Source organism: Phyllobates terribilis, unplaced genomic scaffold (genome assembly GCF_046119375.1).
Source record: "Phyllobates terribilis strain yellow unplaced genomic scaffold, ASM4611937v1 Scaffold_1__5_contigs__length_1240528914, whole genome shotgun sequence".
NCBI lineage: Eukaryota > Metazoa > Chordata > Amphibia > Anura > Dendrobatidae > Phyllobates > Phyllobates terribilis.
Window position 1 is genome coordinate 311,267,401 of NW_027362761.1, and position 16,416 is coordinate 311,283,816.

Consider the following 16,416-nt stretch of genomic DNA (forward strand, 5'->3'; position numbering starts at 1 on the left):
ACAGTATGCACTTGTTGGGTTGTTTTTGGGACTTTTTTTTTTTTTGATGATCACTATCTCCCTGTCGTATATTCACTTTCTTGCGCCTATTTCGAAACGTTTAGTATTTTCTTAGAGCGGATAGTTAAAGAGGATTTGGGTTTGAAATCCTGCATCCACTACCTGGATGATTTTTTGTTCATCGGTCCAGCTAATTCATCCGAATGTTCCATCTTGTTACGCATGATGGAAGGTATGGCTAAGAAGTTTGGAGTTCCTTTGGCCGCAGAAAAAACGATGGGCCCAGTTACAGCACTGAGTTTCTTGGGGATTGTAATTGATCCAGTAGAGATGGATTTAAGGTTGCCCAGGGGAAAAAAATGATAGACCTTTTGGTGGAAGTGTCCAGAGTCAGTAAATTGCAGAAGGTTACTCTGAGAGAACTGAAATCTCTACTGGGTAAACTGAATATTGTGTGCCGAATCATGCCGATGGGTAGGGCCTTTTGCCGGCGTATGTCGTTGGCAACAGCTGGCAAAAGGGTCCCTCATCATTTTGTGAAGCTAAAAAGGGAATTGACTGACAACTTACAGTACAGACCAAAAGTTTGGACACACCTTCTCATTTAACGATTTTTCTGTATTTTCATGACTATGAAAATTGTACATTCACACTGAAGGCATCAAAACTATGAATTAACACATGTGGAATTATATACTTAACAAAAAAGTGTGGGGGCGTGGCCTGGCCATGAAGCAGAGCAGATGCACTTAGAGAGAGCTCGTGCTTTCCAGAGCCCTTACAGCAAAGCATTAGCCAGCACAAGCAGATCCCAGCCTCTATATGAGAAGAAAATCCGGTCTCCGCTCCCAGGCACCACGGGAGCTCATCTCTGGATCCACTGACCCTGGCATCACCCGGTATTTATCAGTCTCAGGCAGCGCGGGAAAACAGACTACACGGGCAGATATGGCTGCTGCTGTGGGAGGACCCAGTGTGCAGAGCCGGAGGGGAGCAAGCTTACCTGCTGCTGAAGCAGATTATTACATGGAGGCCGCACCCCGGGGAGACAGACACAGGGAAAGTGGGAGGCAGTCCAAGTGGGATCCGGTGTTAGAGACAGCAGCAATGCAGGCATGCAGAAAGGGGAGAGCTCCGGGTCCCACCCCTCCCCCTCCAAGTCAGCTTCAGCAGCTACTCAGTTAACCCATTCCTCTACTCCAACTGAATCTCTGAGGAGTGCAGGAGCTACAAGCAGCACATTTCTGGGACCCCTTGCATCTGGTGTAACAGAATAGCAGTATGATTACCCAGGATGGCCCTTAGACCCTTATTAGCTTTGCAAACCTCGGGGATCCCTCGCTCCTGACTATGAACGCTGGGGAATTACGGGCCCATTTAAGTGCCATCCCCACTAAGACCGATATGGAGGGTTATATCCAGCGATTGGAGGCTGTATGCAAGGGGGAAATTGGCTCCCTCAAAGAGGATGTTTCTAATATAAACTCTGCCGTCACTGCACTTGAAGCTAAAGTGGATGAACTATCTACCCAGCTCCACACCCAGCAGCATCTTTTGGATCAGCACTCCCCGAATTTTGATCTAGTTCTGGATATGCTACAAGACTCCAAAAACAGAAATCGGAGAGACAACATTAGACTCCAAGGTCTCCCGGAGACGGTGGCTCCACGGGATCTGAACTCAGCCCTACAGCACCTTTTCAACTCATTGTTGAGTAGACCTACGGAAGAACATATCGAGCTGGACAGAGCTCACCGATCCCTGGGCCCTAAACACCCTGACTCATCTAGACCTAGAGACGCCATTTGCAGGATCCATTTCTTCCAAATTAAGGAAGACATTATGCGTAAAGCTAGAGAGAACGATGCCATAGACCTTAATGGCACAAATATTCAACTTCAAGCGGACCTCTCCCCTATAACCCTGGCTAAAAGAAGGGCTCTGCGACCTCTTTTGGAGGCTCTGCATGTGAAGAACATTACTTACAAGTGGGGATACCCCTTTCAGCTTCATGCTTGTGGGGACACTGGCACGGTGACCCTGAGATCGCCATTGGATCTTCTGGATTTCTCATTGTCTCTGGGGTTGCCACCAGTCACCCTGGGAGAGTGGCCCCATTTATCCTCTTTTGGGTTTGGAGGAGCAAGGAGAGGTGGGAGAGTGACAATGGGAACTGTGAGGAAGAGGAGAAGATACCCACGCAGTAACTCCACTGGTCCCTCTGGTGACTCCTGAGCCTTAGGAGTCTGCCCTATCGTAGTCACTCGCTCTCTTTCCTCATGTTGGAGTTTATTAATTTTAATATTAGTAGATTTCTTATGGGGGGCTTTGTAGTCCTTGGGTGGAACCTCACTATGCATTGCATTGGCTTATTATGTCTAGAAAATAGTCCACAGGGATTTCCACCACCTTTTAGTTGCCTCTGGTTTTATGTAGTGTTAAGGGGAATTTAGTCTGGGGCACTGGATTTGTTTAGTTGCATAAATTAATTAACATGTATAATTAATTTGCTGTGGGGGCCTGGCTGATTGCTCGTGTTTTAGGGTACAGTCACCTCCCAAGTTAGGGTGTGTTTTTGACACTACTTACAGAGATTTCTCTGTTTAATCTTAGTCCATAGGTGTAGCTACCTGTGGTCTAATAAGACGGAATTTTTTTCCTCCGTCTGAACCTTTTATACATATTCTGTCCTTTCTAATCTTCCTACTGAATTTTCTTCCATATCTTCTTTCTTAAGGGCTTACTCGTCTACACCCAATACCGCTTCCCCTCACACGACAACTCGGTCCCACCACTGATTCTTATATTAATCTACGATGTCCACTTTGCAACTTTGTTCTCTGAACATTAGAGGGTTTAATACCCCAGAAAAACGCTCACAGGTACTTTACCATATGCATAAGAAATGGGTTCATATATTACTTCTTCAGGAGTACCACTTTAGGTCAGATCGGATACCGTCACTCAACCATAAATTTTACTCACATTGGTTCCACAGCGGCAATCCAGACTCAAAATCTAAAAGGGTCAGTATTGCCCTACACAAGTCGCTATAGGCTCAAGTACTTGCCTCTAAAACCGATACGCAAGGAAGGTATTTGTTCCTAAAGATTAAAATTATCAGAGATGTATTTACCATCGCTAACTTTTATCTCCCTAACCAGGATCAGATTAGAACTTGTAAAGCATACTTACGCGACCTTACAGCATTCGCCGAGGGTGCGGTAATAGTTGGAGGAGACCTCAATTTCACGCTGGATCGGGTCCTGGACTCATCTACGGGTAGGTCGGCCACCCCCCCTCCCAGTTGGAGAGCCTGAAAGCTAAACTAACGGAATCTAGATTGGTCGATGTCTGGAGACTGACCCACCCCTCCACACGTGACTATACTTTTTACTCCGCGGTACATGATTCATATAGCAGAATAGATTATTTTTTAATTAGTCACAGACTGCTCTCATTTCACCCGTTGACACAAATTGACCAAATGATTTGGTCAGACCATGCCCCAGTCTTACTATCCTTGACATTACCAGAACTCTCATCGAGCAAGTGGACTTGCTGTTTAATTTGTTTTTCCTAGGGTATCACAAGAAAGAAGACAGACATCAAGTCAGCAGGGACAAGGAGCAGCATGGCAGATGTGACAACCTACATGGTGAGCTGCAACATGTGCTACATGTTCACAGATCGACCAGAAGCTGAAACCAACTTCACCTGCCAGAAGTGTAGACTACTGGCTCTTTTAGAAGAAAAGGTACGGGGACTGGAAGAAAGAATTGCGACATTAAAACTCATCAAGGAAAATGAAGACTTCCTGGACAGAGCAGAAGCGTCACTACTGGTCACGGAAAGTGAAGGAAGCGTCAGAGAACCTCCAGAGGCAGACAAGTGGAGGAAAGTGACCAAAAGAAGCAAGAAGACCATGGAGACACCACCAACCACACAACTGAGAAACAGATTCCAAGGACTTGTGGAGGACGAAGATGGCACACCTAAGGATGAGGCACTACCAGCAAGCAAAAAAGAAAAGAGCACCCAGAAACACCCAGAAGCGACAAGAAAAAGGACAGCCAAGAAGGGAAGAAGAGTGGCGGTGGTGGGAGACTCACTACTGAGAGGAACAGAAGCAGCTATCTGCAGACCGGACATAACCGCAAGAGAAGTATGCTGCCTCCCAGGGGCGAAGATCAAGGATGTTACCGATAGGATACCAAAGCTCATCAGTTCCAAGGATGTCCACCCATTTCTTCTGATACATGTTGGCACCAATGACACGGCAAAGAAGGACCTACCGACAATCTGCAAGGACTTTGAAGCATTGGGGAAGAAAGTAAAAGAACTGGATGCGCAGGTAGTTTTTTCTTCTATCCTTCCAGTAGACGGGCATGGCGTCAGGAGATGGAACAGGATCCTTGATGTGAACAACTGGCTGAGACGATGGTGCAGACAACAAGGATTTGGATTCCTGGACCACGGTGTGAATTACCTCTATGACGGACTCCTTGCCAGAGACGGACTACACCTCAACAAACCCGGGAAACACACATTCGCCAGGAGACTCGCAACACTCATCAGGAGGGCGTTAAACTAGAAGAAGAGGGGATGGGAAGAAAAACGCCGGACACGAAAATGCAACCAGAGAACATACTAATGAAAGATATGAAGTGCGACAAAGAAGGTCCAAGACAAGATACTTGGAAGGGAGGTAAGAAAATTTCTAATACAATCCACAGGGAGAAGATTGGAACAAAACAAAATTGTGTAAACTGCGTGCTAGCAAATGCCAGAAGCCTGACAAACAAGATGGATGAACTGGAAGCAGAAATATCTACAGGTAACTATGACATAGTGGGAATAACCGAGACATGGTTAGATGAAAGCTATGACTGGGCAGTTAACTTACAGGGTTACAGTCTGTTTAGAAGGGATCGAAGAAATTGGAAAGGGGGTGGAATCTGTCTATATGTAAAGACGTGTCTAAAGCCTACAATATGGGAGGATGTATGGGAGGGAAATGAGGAGGTCGAGTCCTTATGGGTGGAGATACATGGGGCAAAAAACAATAATAAAATTATCATAGGAGTCTGTTATAAACCACCAAATATAGCAGAAGCCACGGAAAGTCTATTAATGAGACAAATAGACGAAGTAGCAAAAAATAACGAGGTGATTATTATGGGGGACTTCAACTACCCCGATATAGACTGGGAAACCGAAAGCTGTAGATCTCAGAAAGGAAACAGGTTTCTGTCAATTATCAAAGACAATTATTTGTCACAACTTGTGCAGGAACCAACTAGAGGGACGGCCCTTTTAGACTTAATATTAACTAACAGGCCAGACAGAATAACTGAGGTGCAGGTCGGGGGGCACCTGGGAAATAGTGACCACAACATTATACAATTCCACATGTGCTTCAGTAGGGTGCCCAGCAAGGGAGTCACAAAAACACTGAACTTCAGGAGGGCAAAGTTTGATCAGCTAAGAGATGCCCTTCACCTTATAGACTGGAATAGTATCTTTAGTAATAGGAGCACGGATAGAAAATGGGAAATTTTCAAAACAGTCCTACATAGTCACTGTAGAAGGTACATACCTTATGGGAATAAAAGGGCTAGGAATAGGAGGAAGCCTATGTGGCTAAATAAGGAAGTCAAGAGGGCAATGAAAAACAAAAAAAGGGCTTTCGGTAAACTTAAACAAGAAGGCAGCGAGGAAGCGCTAATATCTTATAGGGAAAAAAACAAAATCTGTAAGAAACAAATAAGAATAGCAAAAGAGGAGACAGAGAGACTAATTGCCAAGGAAAGTAAAACGAATCCCAAACTGTTCTTTAACTATATAAACAGTAAAAGGATTAAAACTGATGGAGTTGGCCCATTGAAAAATAACCTGGGTAAAATCATAGAGGGCGATGAGGGTAAAGCAAACCTACTCAATAGCTTCTTCTCCACTGTTTTCACAAAAGAAAACAATTTATCGGAGGAAATGCAGAGTGATAAAGTAAACCCTCCGCTAAATATCACCCACCTAACCCAAGAGGAAGTTCAGAAACGCCTAAATAATATCAAAATAGACAAGTCACCAGGCCCAGATGGCATACACTCCCGGGTACTAAAAGAATTAAGTAATGTGATAGACAGACCACTGTATCTTATATTCAAGCACTCTTTATGGACAGGGACTGTCCCACTAGACTGGCGCCAAGCAAATGTGGTACCAATATTCAAAAAGGGGTCTAAAAGTGACCCTGGGAACTATAGACCAGTCAGCTTAACGTCTGTTGTGGGTAAATTGTTTGAAGGATTTCTTAGAGATGCTATTGTAGAATATCTTAATGATAATAACTGTCTAACTCCATATCAACATGGATTCATGAGGGATCGATCCTGCCAAACAAACCTGATGGCCTTCTACGAGGAGGTGAGCTCACAGCTGGACCGGGGAGAGTCAGTGGATGTTGTATACCTTGACTTCTCCAAAGCGTTTGATACCGTGCCACACAAAAGGTTGGTATATAAAATGAGAATGCTTGGTCTGGGGGATAATGTGTGCAAGTGGGTAAATAGCTGGCTGAGTGATAGAAAGCAGAGGGTGGTTATCAATGGAGTAAGCTCAGGGTGTGTCAGGGTTACTAGCGGGGTGCCTCAAGGGTCTGTCTTGGGCCCTATATTATTTAATATATTTATTAATGATCTAGTGGAAGGGTTGCATAGTAAAATAGCAATATTTGCAGATGATACTAAACTTTGTAAAGTAGTTAATACAGATGAGGATAGGGCACAGCTACAGGAGGATTTAGATAAATTGGGGAGTTGGGCCAAAAAATGGCTAATGGGGTTCAATGCCGATAAATGTAAGGTCATGCACATGGGAAAGAAAAACAGCAGTCACCCATACATATTAAATGGGAAACCGTTGGGGAAATCTGACATGGAGAAGGACCTGGGCGTCTTGGTTAATGGGTTAAGGAGGTTCCTGCACCAGCATAGAAGGGGATTCTTTACGGTCAGAGCCGTGAGACTCTGGAACTCTCTGGGAGAGGAAGTGGTGATGTCCAACTCATTTAATGAGTTCAAGAGAGGCCTGGACGCCTTTCTTGAGAACAATAAAATTACATCTTATGCTTAGTGATAGTTAATTAATCCAGGGATTTAATCTGACTGCCAGATTGGTGTCGGGAAGTGAATTTTTCCTCAATGATGTAAATTGGCCTATACCGCATGTTTTTTTTTTGCCTTCCCCTGGATCAACGCTGCGGAATAGCTGCAGTGCACAAGAAATAGGCTGAACTGGATGGACTCTTGTCTTTTTTCGGCGTTATAAACTATGTAACTATGTAACTATGTGACTTGGTCCTTGCACCCGGGGCTTCTTAAAAATCCCACTTGCCAAGAGGCAATCAGGACAGCAATCTCAGATTTCTCCAATATTCATAAAGATGACCCCACAGCTTTGCCATTTCAGTGGGAGGCCCTAAAGGGAGTCATACGGGAAGTACTCATTCAACAAGGGGCACGATTGAAGAAGGATAGGGCTTCTGCCATTGCTAATCTGCTGACGCGTGTTCAGGCTTTAGAGTTGGATCACAAAAGATCACATAATCCACAGGTCATGATTGATCTGTTGAAAGCTAGAACTAACTTGAGCTCATTGCTAGATACAGCAACAGCGAGACGGAGAGACGGCTTCCGTAGATATCTATATGAATACTCAGACAAGCCTGGTAGAGCTTTAGCACGATTTTTGCATCCTCGAATTCCTACTACCTATATACCTATCATTAAATCTAAATCAGGTAAATCTCTTGATTCCCCTCTGGAGATTGTAGACTCATTTAGGGACTATTACAACTCCCTTTACAACCTTAGGGGACCTTTGGCAGACATGGCCGTGTCCGACTTCTAGGAAAGAGTGGATGATTATGTAAATTGCACTCCGATTCCCCCTCTGCCATCTGAGGACGTGGTGGCCCTTGAGACCCCGTTCTCAGAACAGGAGGTTCTGGATACGGTCAGGTCTTTGGCAAATGGCAGAAGCCCCGGCCCGGATGGATTCCCGGCTAATTTTTATAAGTTATTTGCACCAAATTTAATATCATTTATGACTAAGCTCTTCAATTCCATCTATGAGAATTGCCATTTTGCCCCTCAAACCTTAGCTGCCACGATTGTTGTTATTCCCAAACCAGGAAAGGACCCCTTGGTATGCGCAAATTATTGGCCTATCTCCCTAATTAACGTAGATGTAAAAGTATATGCCAAAACAATTGCAAACAGATTAAGCTCTCTACTTCCTAGCTCTATTCATGGAGATCAGGCTGGATTCGTACACCGCAGAGAGGCTAGAGATAATACTATAAAAACATTGCTCCTTACCTCCCATATGCGTAAACATAAGATCCCAGCATGTCTATTATCTATTGACGCAGAAAAGGCGTTTGATCGCTTGGGGTGGAGCTTTCTGAGATCTGCCTTGACACAACTTGGGTTGGGTCTGGACATGCTAGGTAGGATTATGGCACTATATCGGGGTCCCATAGCCCGACTTAAAGTTAATGGCATTTTCTCATCCCCTTTTCATATAGCTAATGGCACAAGACAGGGGTGCCCTCTTTCTCCCTTACTCTACATCATTGCAATGGAGCATCTAGCGGTAGCACTGAGGAATGCATCAGATATCAGAGGCGTCAATGTTGGTCAGAATCATTTTAAATTGTCCATCTATGCAGATGACCTTTTGATTTATTTCACTAATCCGATCATTGCCTTCCCAGTGATGATGAGAGAGTTCCAACGGTTTGGAGAAGTATCTAATTTTAAAGTTAACTATTCCAAGACAGAGGCCCTAAATATATCTCTCCCTGACGATTTAGTTCGGAGACTTCAAACTTCCTTCCCATTTAAATGGGAGGATAAAGCAATAAAGTACCTGGGAGTTTGGATTCCCAGAGATGGGGTAGACCGGTTTTCATTGAACTATGTCCCACTTTTACACAAAATGTTTTTGGATCTTAAAAAATATAGACCTCAGCTTTCATGGTTCGGCCGTATAAACGTTATTAAAATGGATATTCTCCCTCGTTTCCTTTATCTTTTTCAAACTGCCCCAATAGCAATACCTTATTATTTCTTTAATCTTTTACAATCTGCTATCAATAGTTTTGTTTGGGGCGCTCGTAGACCCCGAATTAGGCTCTCGGTTTTGACTAGATCCAAGACACAGAGGGGCACAGGTCTCCCTAATTTCAAACAATACTATCAAGCTATTCTGTTGTCTAGATTGGTTGACTGGAGATATAATGACCTACACAAACAGTGGGTGACTATAGAAAAACTTCTCTCCCCTGGCTCTCTATACTGGGCACCATGGTGTGGTGCCAATTCTAGGCCCCCGATCTCAGACTTTCCACCACTTACGCAGATAGTGCTGAGATTTTGGGATAGAAATCGGGGGAAACTGAAACTTAGTAATACACCATGCAGATTAAGCCCCCTCTTCAACAACATTGATTTCCCCCCAGCGGTGGATAGGACTACGTTTTTATGTTGGAGGTCTATTGACCGGGTGAGATTGGGACAGGTGGCAGACAGGCTCTCTGGGCTCTCCGATGTGGGGGAGTTAGGGGACATATGCCATGGCAGGCCACGGTCTTGGCTTGAATTCACCCAGTTGAAGGACTTCTTCTCAGGTATTTCTTTTAACAGACCGACCCGATTTGAGTCCTTGATGCTGTCTACAGAGGGCCCTACTCACACAGTCTCCTTGCTCTATAATTTGATCCTGGAAACGGTATCTATTGACACCCCTAGCTTTATTACAGCATGGGAGGGAGAATTGCAGACTACCCTCTCTGAAGCTGACTGCCTGAAGATCTTTACCCTTACTCACAAGATCTCTGTCTCTTGCAGATCACAAGAGAAAAATTATAAAATTTTAACATGCTGGTATAGATGTCCTGTGCTTCTCCATAAATTCAATCCTGCAATCCCGAGTACATGCTGGAGATGCGACAATGAGGAGGGGTCTATGCTTCATATATGGTGGTCTTGTAGGCTTCTGCGTCCATTTTGGGGTGCGGTTTTTAATGCCTTTCGCTTGATGACGGGTGTCCACTATGAATCATCCCCTCAAATTGCCCTCCTTTCATTGATTCCTGGGTCTATAACAACCATAAAGAAGGGAATTCTGAGGTTCTGCTTAGTGGCGGCCAGAACAATTATCCCCCGATACTGGAGAGCGGTGAGGGTTCTGTGACGCCCAGCTGCGCTTGGTATCACAGATCCTGGAAGAGTGCATTGATGGATTCCTCCACAAGAGGCCCCTGTAAACATTCACACATCTCCACCTTCCACCTCAGACCACCAGAGGGAGCCCGTTAGGGATATAAAGGGGGAAGGTGGAGCCAGGCAGTTCAGTTCCTGCAGAGTGAGACACAGAAGCAGGTCAGTCTGCAGTGGAGTTCAGTGATTCAGCAGTTCCTCTGGAGAGTTCAGCAAGTTCAGGTATGAATTCAGAGTTGAGCTCAGTTGAGTTGTAGCTCAGAATAGTGAGCTTTAGGTGTGCCGGCGCCATAAGATCGGTGAAGCGCGACAAGCTGCCGTTAGTGTGTATAGCCTAGTGAGGGCCCGGGAGCCGACCACCGCGACATCCCCAAGGCCAGTCTAAAGGCCCGGGTTCCCGAGTAATCCCCATCCCCCTGGGCTAGTCAGTTCCATCTGCGGTTGAGTGGGTGTCCGAAATGGATAGTTTGGGCCGCATGGAGTCGATGATGGCTCAAGATAGCGACTCTGTGACCGTTCAGGGCCAAACATGGTTCCTTTGGGAGACATTCAAGGTGAGCTTAGAGTTTCGGGACTGGTTAAGTGAGTCCTCATAACCTCCATATAACGTAACCGGGACCGAGGCTGGTTTTGCCCCCCCCCCCCTTTTCCCCACTTCCAATCTTTTGTCTCTATTTCTTTTCCTTTCTCTTTACCTGACTTTGTTTCTTAATAATAATAATAATAATGTTTATTTTTATAGCGCCAACATATTCCGCAGCACTTTACAAATTTTAGGGGGGATTTATACAGACAATACAGAATAAGCATATCTCATATCGAAAGGAGTTAGGGCCCTGCTCGCAAGCTTACAGTCTATGAGGAAATGGGGGAGACACAAAAGGTAGAATGTACATATATTGTATAATGCAGCCTTAATATCTTGATTGGTATGAACCTCAAATTGACGGACAACTGGGATGGACAGATAATGTGTGGAGGCGATACGCCAGTCTAAAGAAATGGGTTTTTAGGGTCCGCTTGAAACTGTGGGTATTGGGAATTAATCGAATTGTCCTGGGTAGTGCATTCCAAAGAATTGGCGCAGCACGCGAGAAATCTTGCAGACGGGAGTGGGAAGTTCGGATTATGGAGGATTTTAGTTTTAAGTCACTGGCAGAACGGAGGGCACATGTAGGGTGGTAGACTGAGACAAGGGAGGAGATGTAGGGGGGTACTGAAGCATGGAGCGCTTTATGGGTAAGCGTGATAAGTTTAAATTGAACTCTATATTGGATGGGTAACCAATGCAATGACTGGCACAGGGAAGAGGCATCGGTGTAGCGGTTGGCGAGGAATATGATCCTGGCTGCTGCGTTAAGGACGGATTGGAGAGGGGAGAGTTTAGTAAGAGGGAGCCCGATCAGTAGAGAGTTGCAGTAGTCCAGACGGGAATGAATAAGAGCTACGGTAAGGGTTTTTGCCGAGTCAAAGGTGAGAAAAGTCCTGATCCTTGAGATGTTTTTGAGGTGTAGATGACATGAACGAGCGAGTGATTTGATGTGAGGAGTGAAGGAAAGATCTGAGTCAAAAATGACCCCAAGACAGCGGGCTTGTTGCTGGGGAGTAATGGTTGAGCCACAAACGGAAATGGCAATATCGGGCACAGGTAGGTTAGTGGAGGGAGGAAATAAGAGTAAATCAGTTTTTGACAGATTCAGTTTTAGGCAGAGGGAGGACATAGTGTTAGACACAGCAGAAAGACAATCACTGGTCTTTTGTAGTAATGCAGGGGTGATGTCCGGAGCAGAGGTGTATAATTGATTGGGTGTCATCAGCATAGAGATGGTACTGAAAACCGAATCTGCTGATTGTTTGTCCAATGGGAGTGGTGTATAAGGAGAAAAGAAGGGGGCCTAGGACTGATCCTTGAGGAACCCCGACAGTAAGGGGAAGGAGAGAGGAGGAGGAGCCCGCGAAAGACACAGAGAAGGAGCGGTCAGAGAGATAGGAGGAGAACCAGGAGAGAACAGTGTCCTTGAGGCCCATAGAGTGAAGCATAGTGAGGAGGAGCTGGTGATCCAAAGTGTCGAATGCTGCAGAGTTTCTTCACTGTCCTTTTCCTACACAATTTAAGAATGTTTAGTTTAAAATTTACTAAGTGGTGTTTGGACAAGATGAGTCCAACCCGAGATATCTAGGATTACAAGTTTGATTTGTTTCTTCATAAAGTTGCATTATACCTGAATGTGAATTCACATGTATTCATATGTATACTATTTTTCTTGATTGTTGTATCTTATCTCTGAAAAATTTTAATAAATATATTTACGGAAAAAAAAAAAAAAAAGTGTGAAACAACTGAAAATATGTCTTATATTCTAGGTTCTTCAAAGTAGCCACCTTTTGCTTTGATGACTGCTTTGCACACTCTTGGCATTCTCTTGATGAGCTTCAAGAGGTAGTCACCGGAAATGGTTTTCACTTCACAGGTGTGCCCTGTCAGGTTTAAAAAGTGGGATTTCTTGCCTTATAAATGGGGTTGGGACCATCAGTTGTGTTGTGCAGAAGTCTGGTGGATACACAGCTGATAGTCCTACTGAATAGACTGTTAGAATTTGTATTATGGCAAGAAAAAAGCAGCTAAGTAAAGAAAAATGAGTGGCCATCATTACTTTAAGAAATGAAGGTCAGTCAGTCCGAAAAATTGGGAAAATTTTGAAAGTGTCCCCAAGTGCAGTTGCAAAAACCATCAAGCGCTACAAAGAAACTGGCTCACATGAGGACCGCCCCAGGAAAGAAAGACCAAGAGTCACCTCTGCTTCTGAGGATAAGTTTATCCGAGTCACCAGCCTCAGAAATCGCAGGTTAACAGCAGCTCAGATTAGAGACCAGGTCTATGCCACACAGAGTTCTAGCAGCAGACACATCTCTTCAACAACTGTTAAGAGGAGACTTTGTGCAGCAGGCCTTCATGGTAAAATAGCTGCTAGGAAACCACTGCTAAGGACAGGCAACAAGCAGAAGAGACTTGTTTGGGCTAAAGAACACAAGGAATGGACATTAGACCAGTGGAAATCTGTGCTTTGGTCTGATGAGTCCAAATTTGAGATCTTTGGTTCCAACCACCATGTCTTTGTGCGATGTAGAAAAGATGAACGGATGGACTCTACATGCCTGGTTCCCACCGTGAAGCATGGAGGAGGAGGTGTGATGGTGTGGGGGTGCTTTGCTGGTGACACTGTTGGGGATTTATTCAAAATTGATGGCATACTGAACCAGCATGGCTACCACAGCATCTTGCAGTGGCATGCTATTCCATCCGGTTTGCGTTTAGTTGGACCATCATTTATTTTTCAACAGGACAATGACCCCAAACACACCTCCAGGCTGTGTAAGGGCTATTTGACCAAGAAGCAGAGTGATGGGGTGCTACGCCAGATGACCTGGCCTCCACAGTCACCAGACCTGAACCCAATCGAGATGGTTTGGGGTGAGCTGGACCGCAGAGTGAAGGCAAAAGGGCCAACAAGTGCTAAGCATCTCTGGGAACTCCTTCAAGATTGTTAGAAGACCATTTCCGGTGACTACCTCTTGAAGCTCATCAAGAGAATGCCAAGAGTGTGCAAAGCAATCATCAAAGCAAAAGGTGGCTACTTTGAAGAACCTAGAATATAAGACATATTTTCAGTTGTTTCACACTTTTTTGTTAAGTATATAATACCACATGTGTTAATTCACAGTTTTGATGCCTTCAGTGTGAATGTACAATTTTCATAGTCATCAAAATACAGAAAAATCTTTAAATGAGGTGTGTCCAAACTTTTGGTCTGTACTGTAGGTGTTTGGGTAGTTTTCTTGGAATCATACAGTGTCAGGTCAATTTGGACAGAACCGGTGGTTACATAGTTACATAGTTACATAGTTTATAAGGCCGAAAAAAGACAAGCGTCCATCCAGTTCAGCCTATTTCTTGTGCACTGCAGCTATTCCGCAGCGTTGATCCAGGGGAAGGCAACAAAAAACCATGAGGTATAGGCCAATTTACATCACTGAGGAAAAATTCACTTCCCGACACCAATCTGGCAGTAAGATTAAATCCCTGGATTAATTAACTAAGCATAAGATGTAATTTTATTGTTCTCAAGAAAGGCGTCCAGGCCTCTCTTGAACTCTTTAAGTGAGTTGGACATCACCACTTCCTCTCCCAGAGAGTTCCAGAGTCTCACGGCTCTGACCGTAAAGAATCCCCTTCTTTGCTGGTGCAGGAACCTCCTTTCCTCCAGACGCATAGTGTGCCCCCTCGTCTTTGTCACCATCCTTGGTATAAACAGGTCATGGGAGAGATCTCTGTACTGCCCCCTGATGTATTTATACATGTTTATGAGGTCTCCCCTAAGCCTTCTCTTTTCCAATGTAAATAGGCCTAATTTTGACAACCTCTCTGGGTATTCTAGTCCCTCCATTCCCTTTATTACCTTAGTCGTCCTCCTTTGTACCCTCTCTAGCTCCAATATGTCTTTCCTGAGCACCGGAGCCCAGAACTGTGCACAATATTCTAAGTGCGGCCTTACCAGCGCTTTATACAGAGGAAGAACAATGTTCTCATCATATGCCCCTATTCCTCTTCTGATGCATGCCATGACTCTATTTGCCTTCGCAGCTGCTGCCTGACACTGGGCACTCCAATTTAATTTGCTGTTAACCAAGACGCCCAGGTCCTTCTCCATGTCAGATTTCCCCAACGGTTTCCCATTTAATATGTATGGGTGACTGCTGTTTTTCTTTCCCATGTGCATGACCTTACATTTATCGGCATTGAACCCCATTTGCCATTTTTTGGCCCAACTCCCCAAATTTATCTAAATCCTCCTGTAGCTGTGCCCTGTCCTCATCTGTATTAACTACTTTACAAAGTTTAGTATCATCTGCAAATATTGCTATTTTACTATGCAACCCTTCCACTAGATCATTAATAAATATATTAAATAATATAGGGCCCAAGACAGACTCTTGAGGCACCCCGCTAGTAACCCTGACACACCCTGAGCTTACTCCATTGATAACCACCCTCTGCTTTCTATCACTCAGCCAGCTATTTACCCACTTGCACACATTATCCCCCAGACCAAGCATTCTCATTTTATATACCAACCTTTTGTGTGGCACGGTATCAAACGCTTTGGAGAAGTCAAGGTATACAACATCCACTGACTCTCCCCGGTCCAGCTGTGAGCTCACCTCCTCGTAGAAGGCGATCAGGTTTGTTTGGCAGGAGCGATCCCTCATGAATCCATGTTGATATGGAGTTAGACAGTTATTATCATTAAGATATTCTACAATAGCATCTCTAAGAAATCCTTCAAACAATTTACCCACAACAGACGTTAAGCTGACTGGTCTATAGTTCCCAGGGTCACTTTTAGACCCCTTTTTGAATATTGGTACCACATTTGCTTGGCGCCAGTCTAGTGGGACAGTCCCTGTCCATAAAGAGTGCTTGAATATAAGATACAGCGGCCTGTCTATCACATTACTTAATTCTTTTAGTACCCGGGGGTGTATGTCATCTGGGCCTGGTGACTTGTCTATTTTGATATTATTTAGGCGTTTCTGAACTTCCCCCTGGGTTAGGTGGGTGATATTTAGCGGAGGATTTACTTTATCACTCTGCATTTCCTCCGATAAATTGTTTTCTTTTGTGAAAACAGTGGAGAAGAAGCTATTGAGTAGGTTTGCTTTACCCTCATCGCCCTCTATGATTTTACCCAGGTTATTTTTCAATGGGCCAACGCCATCAGTTTTAATCCTTTTACTGTTTATATAGTTAAAGAACAGTTTGGGATTCGTTTTACTTTCCTTGGCAATTAGTCTCTCTGTCTCCTGTTTTGCTATTCTTATTTGTTTCTTACAGATTTTGTTTTTTTCCCTATAAGATATTAGCGCTTCCTCGCTGCCTTCTTGTTTAAGTTTACCGAAAGCCCTTTTTTTGTTTTTCATTGCCCTCTTGACTTCCTTATTTAGCCACATTGGCTTCCTCCTATTCCTAGCCCTTTTATTCCCATAAGGTATGTACCTTCTACAGTGACTATGTAGGACTGTTTTGAAAATGTCCCATTTTCTATCCGTGCTCCTATTAGTAAAGATACTA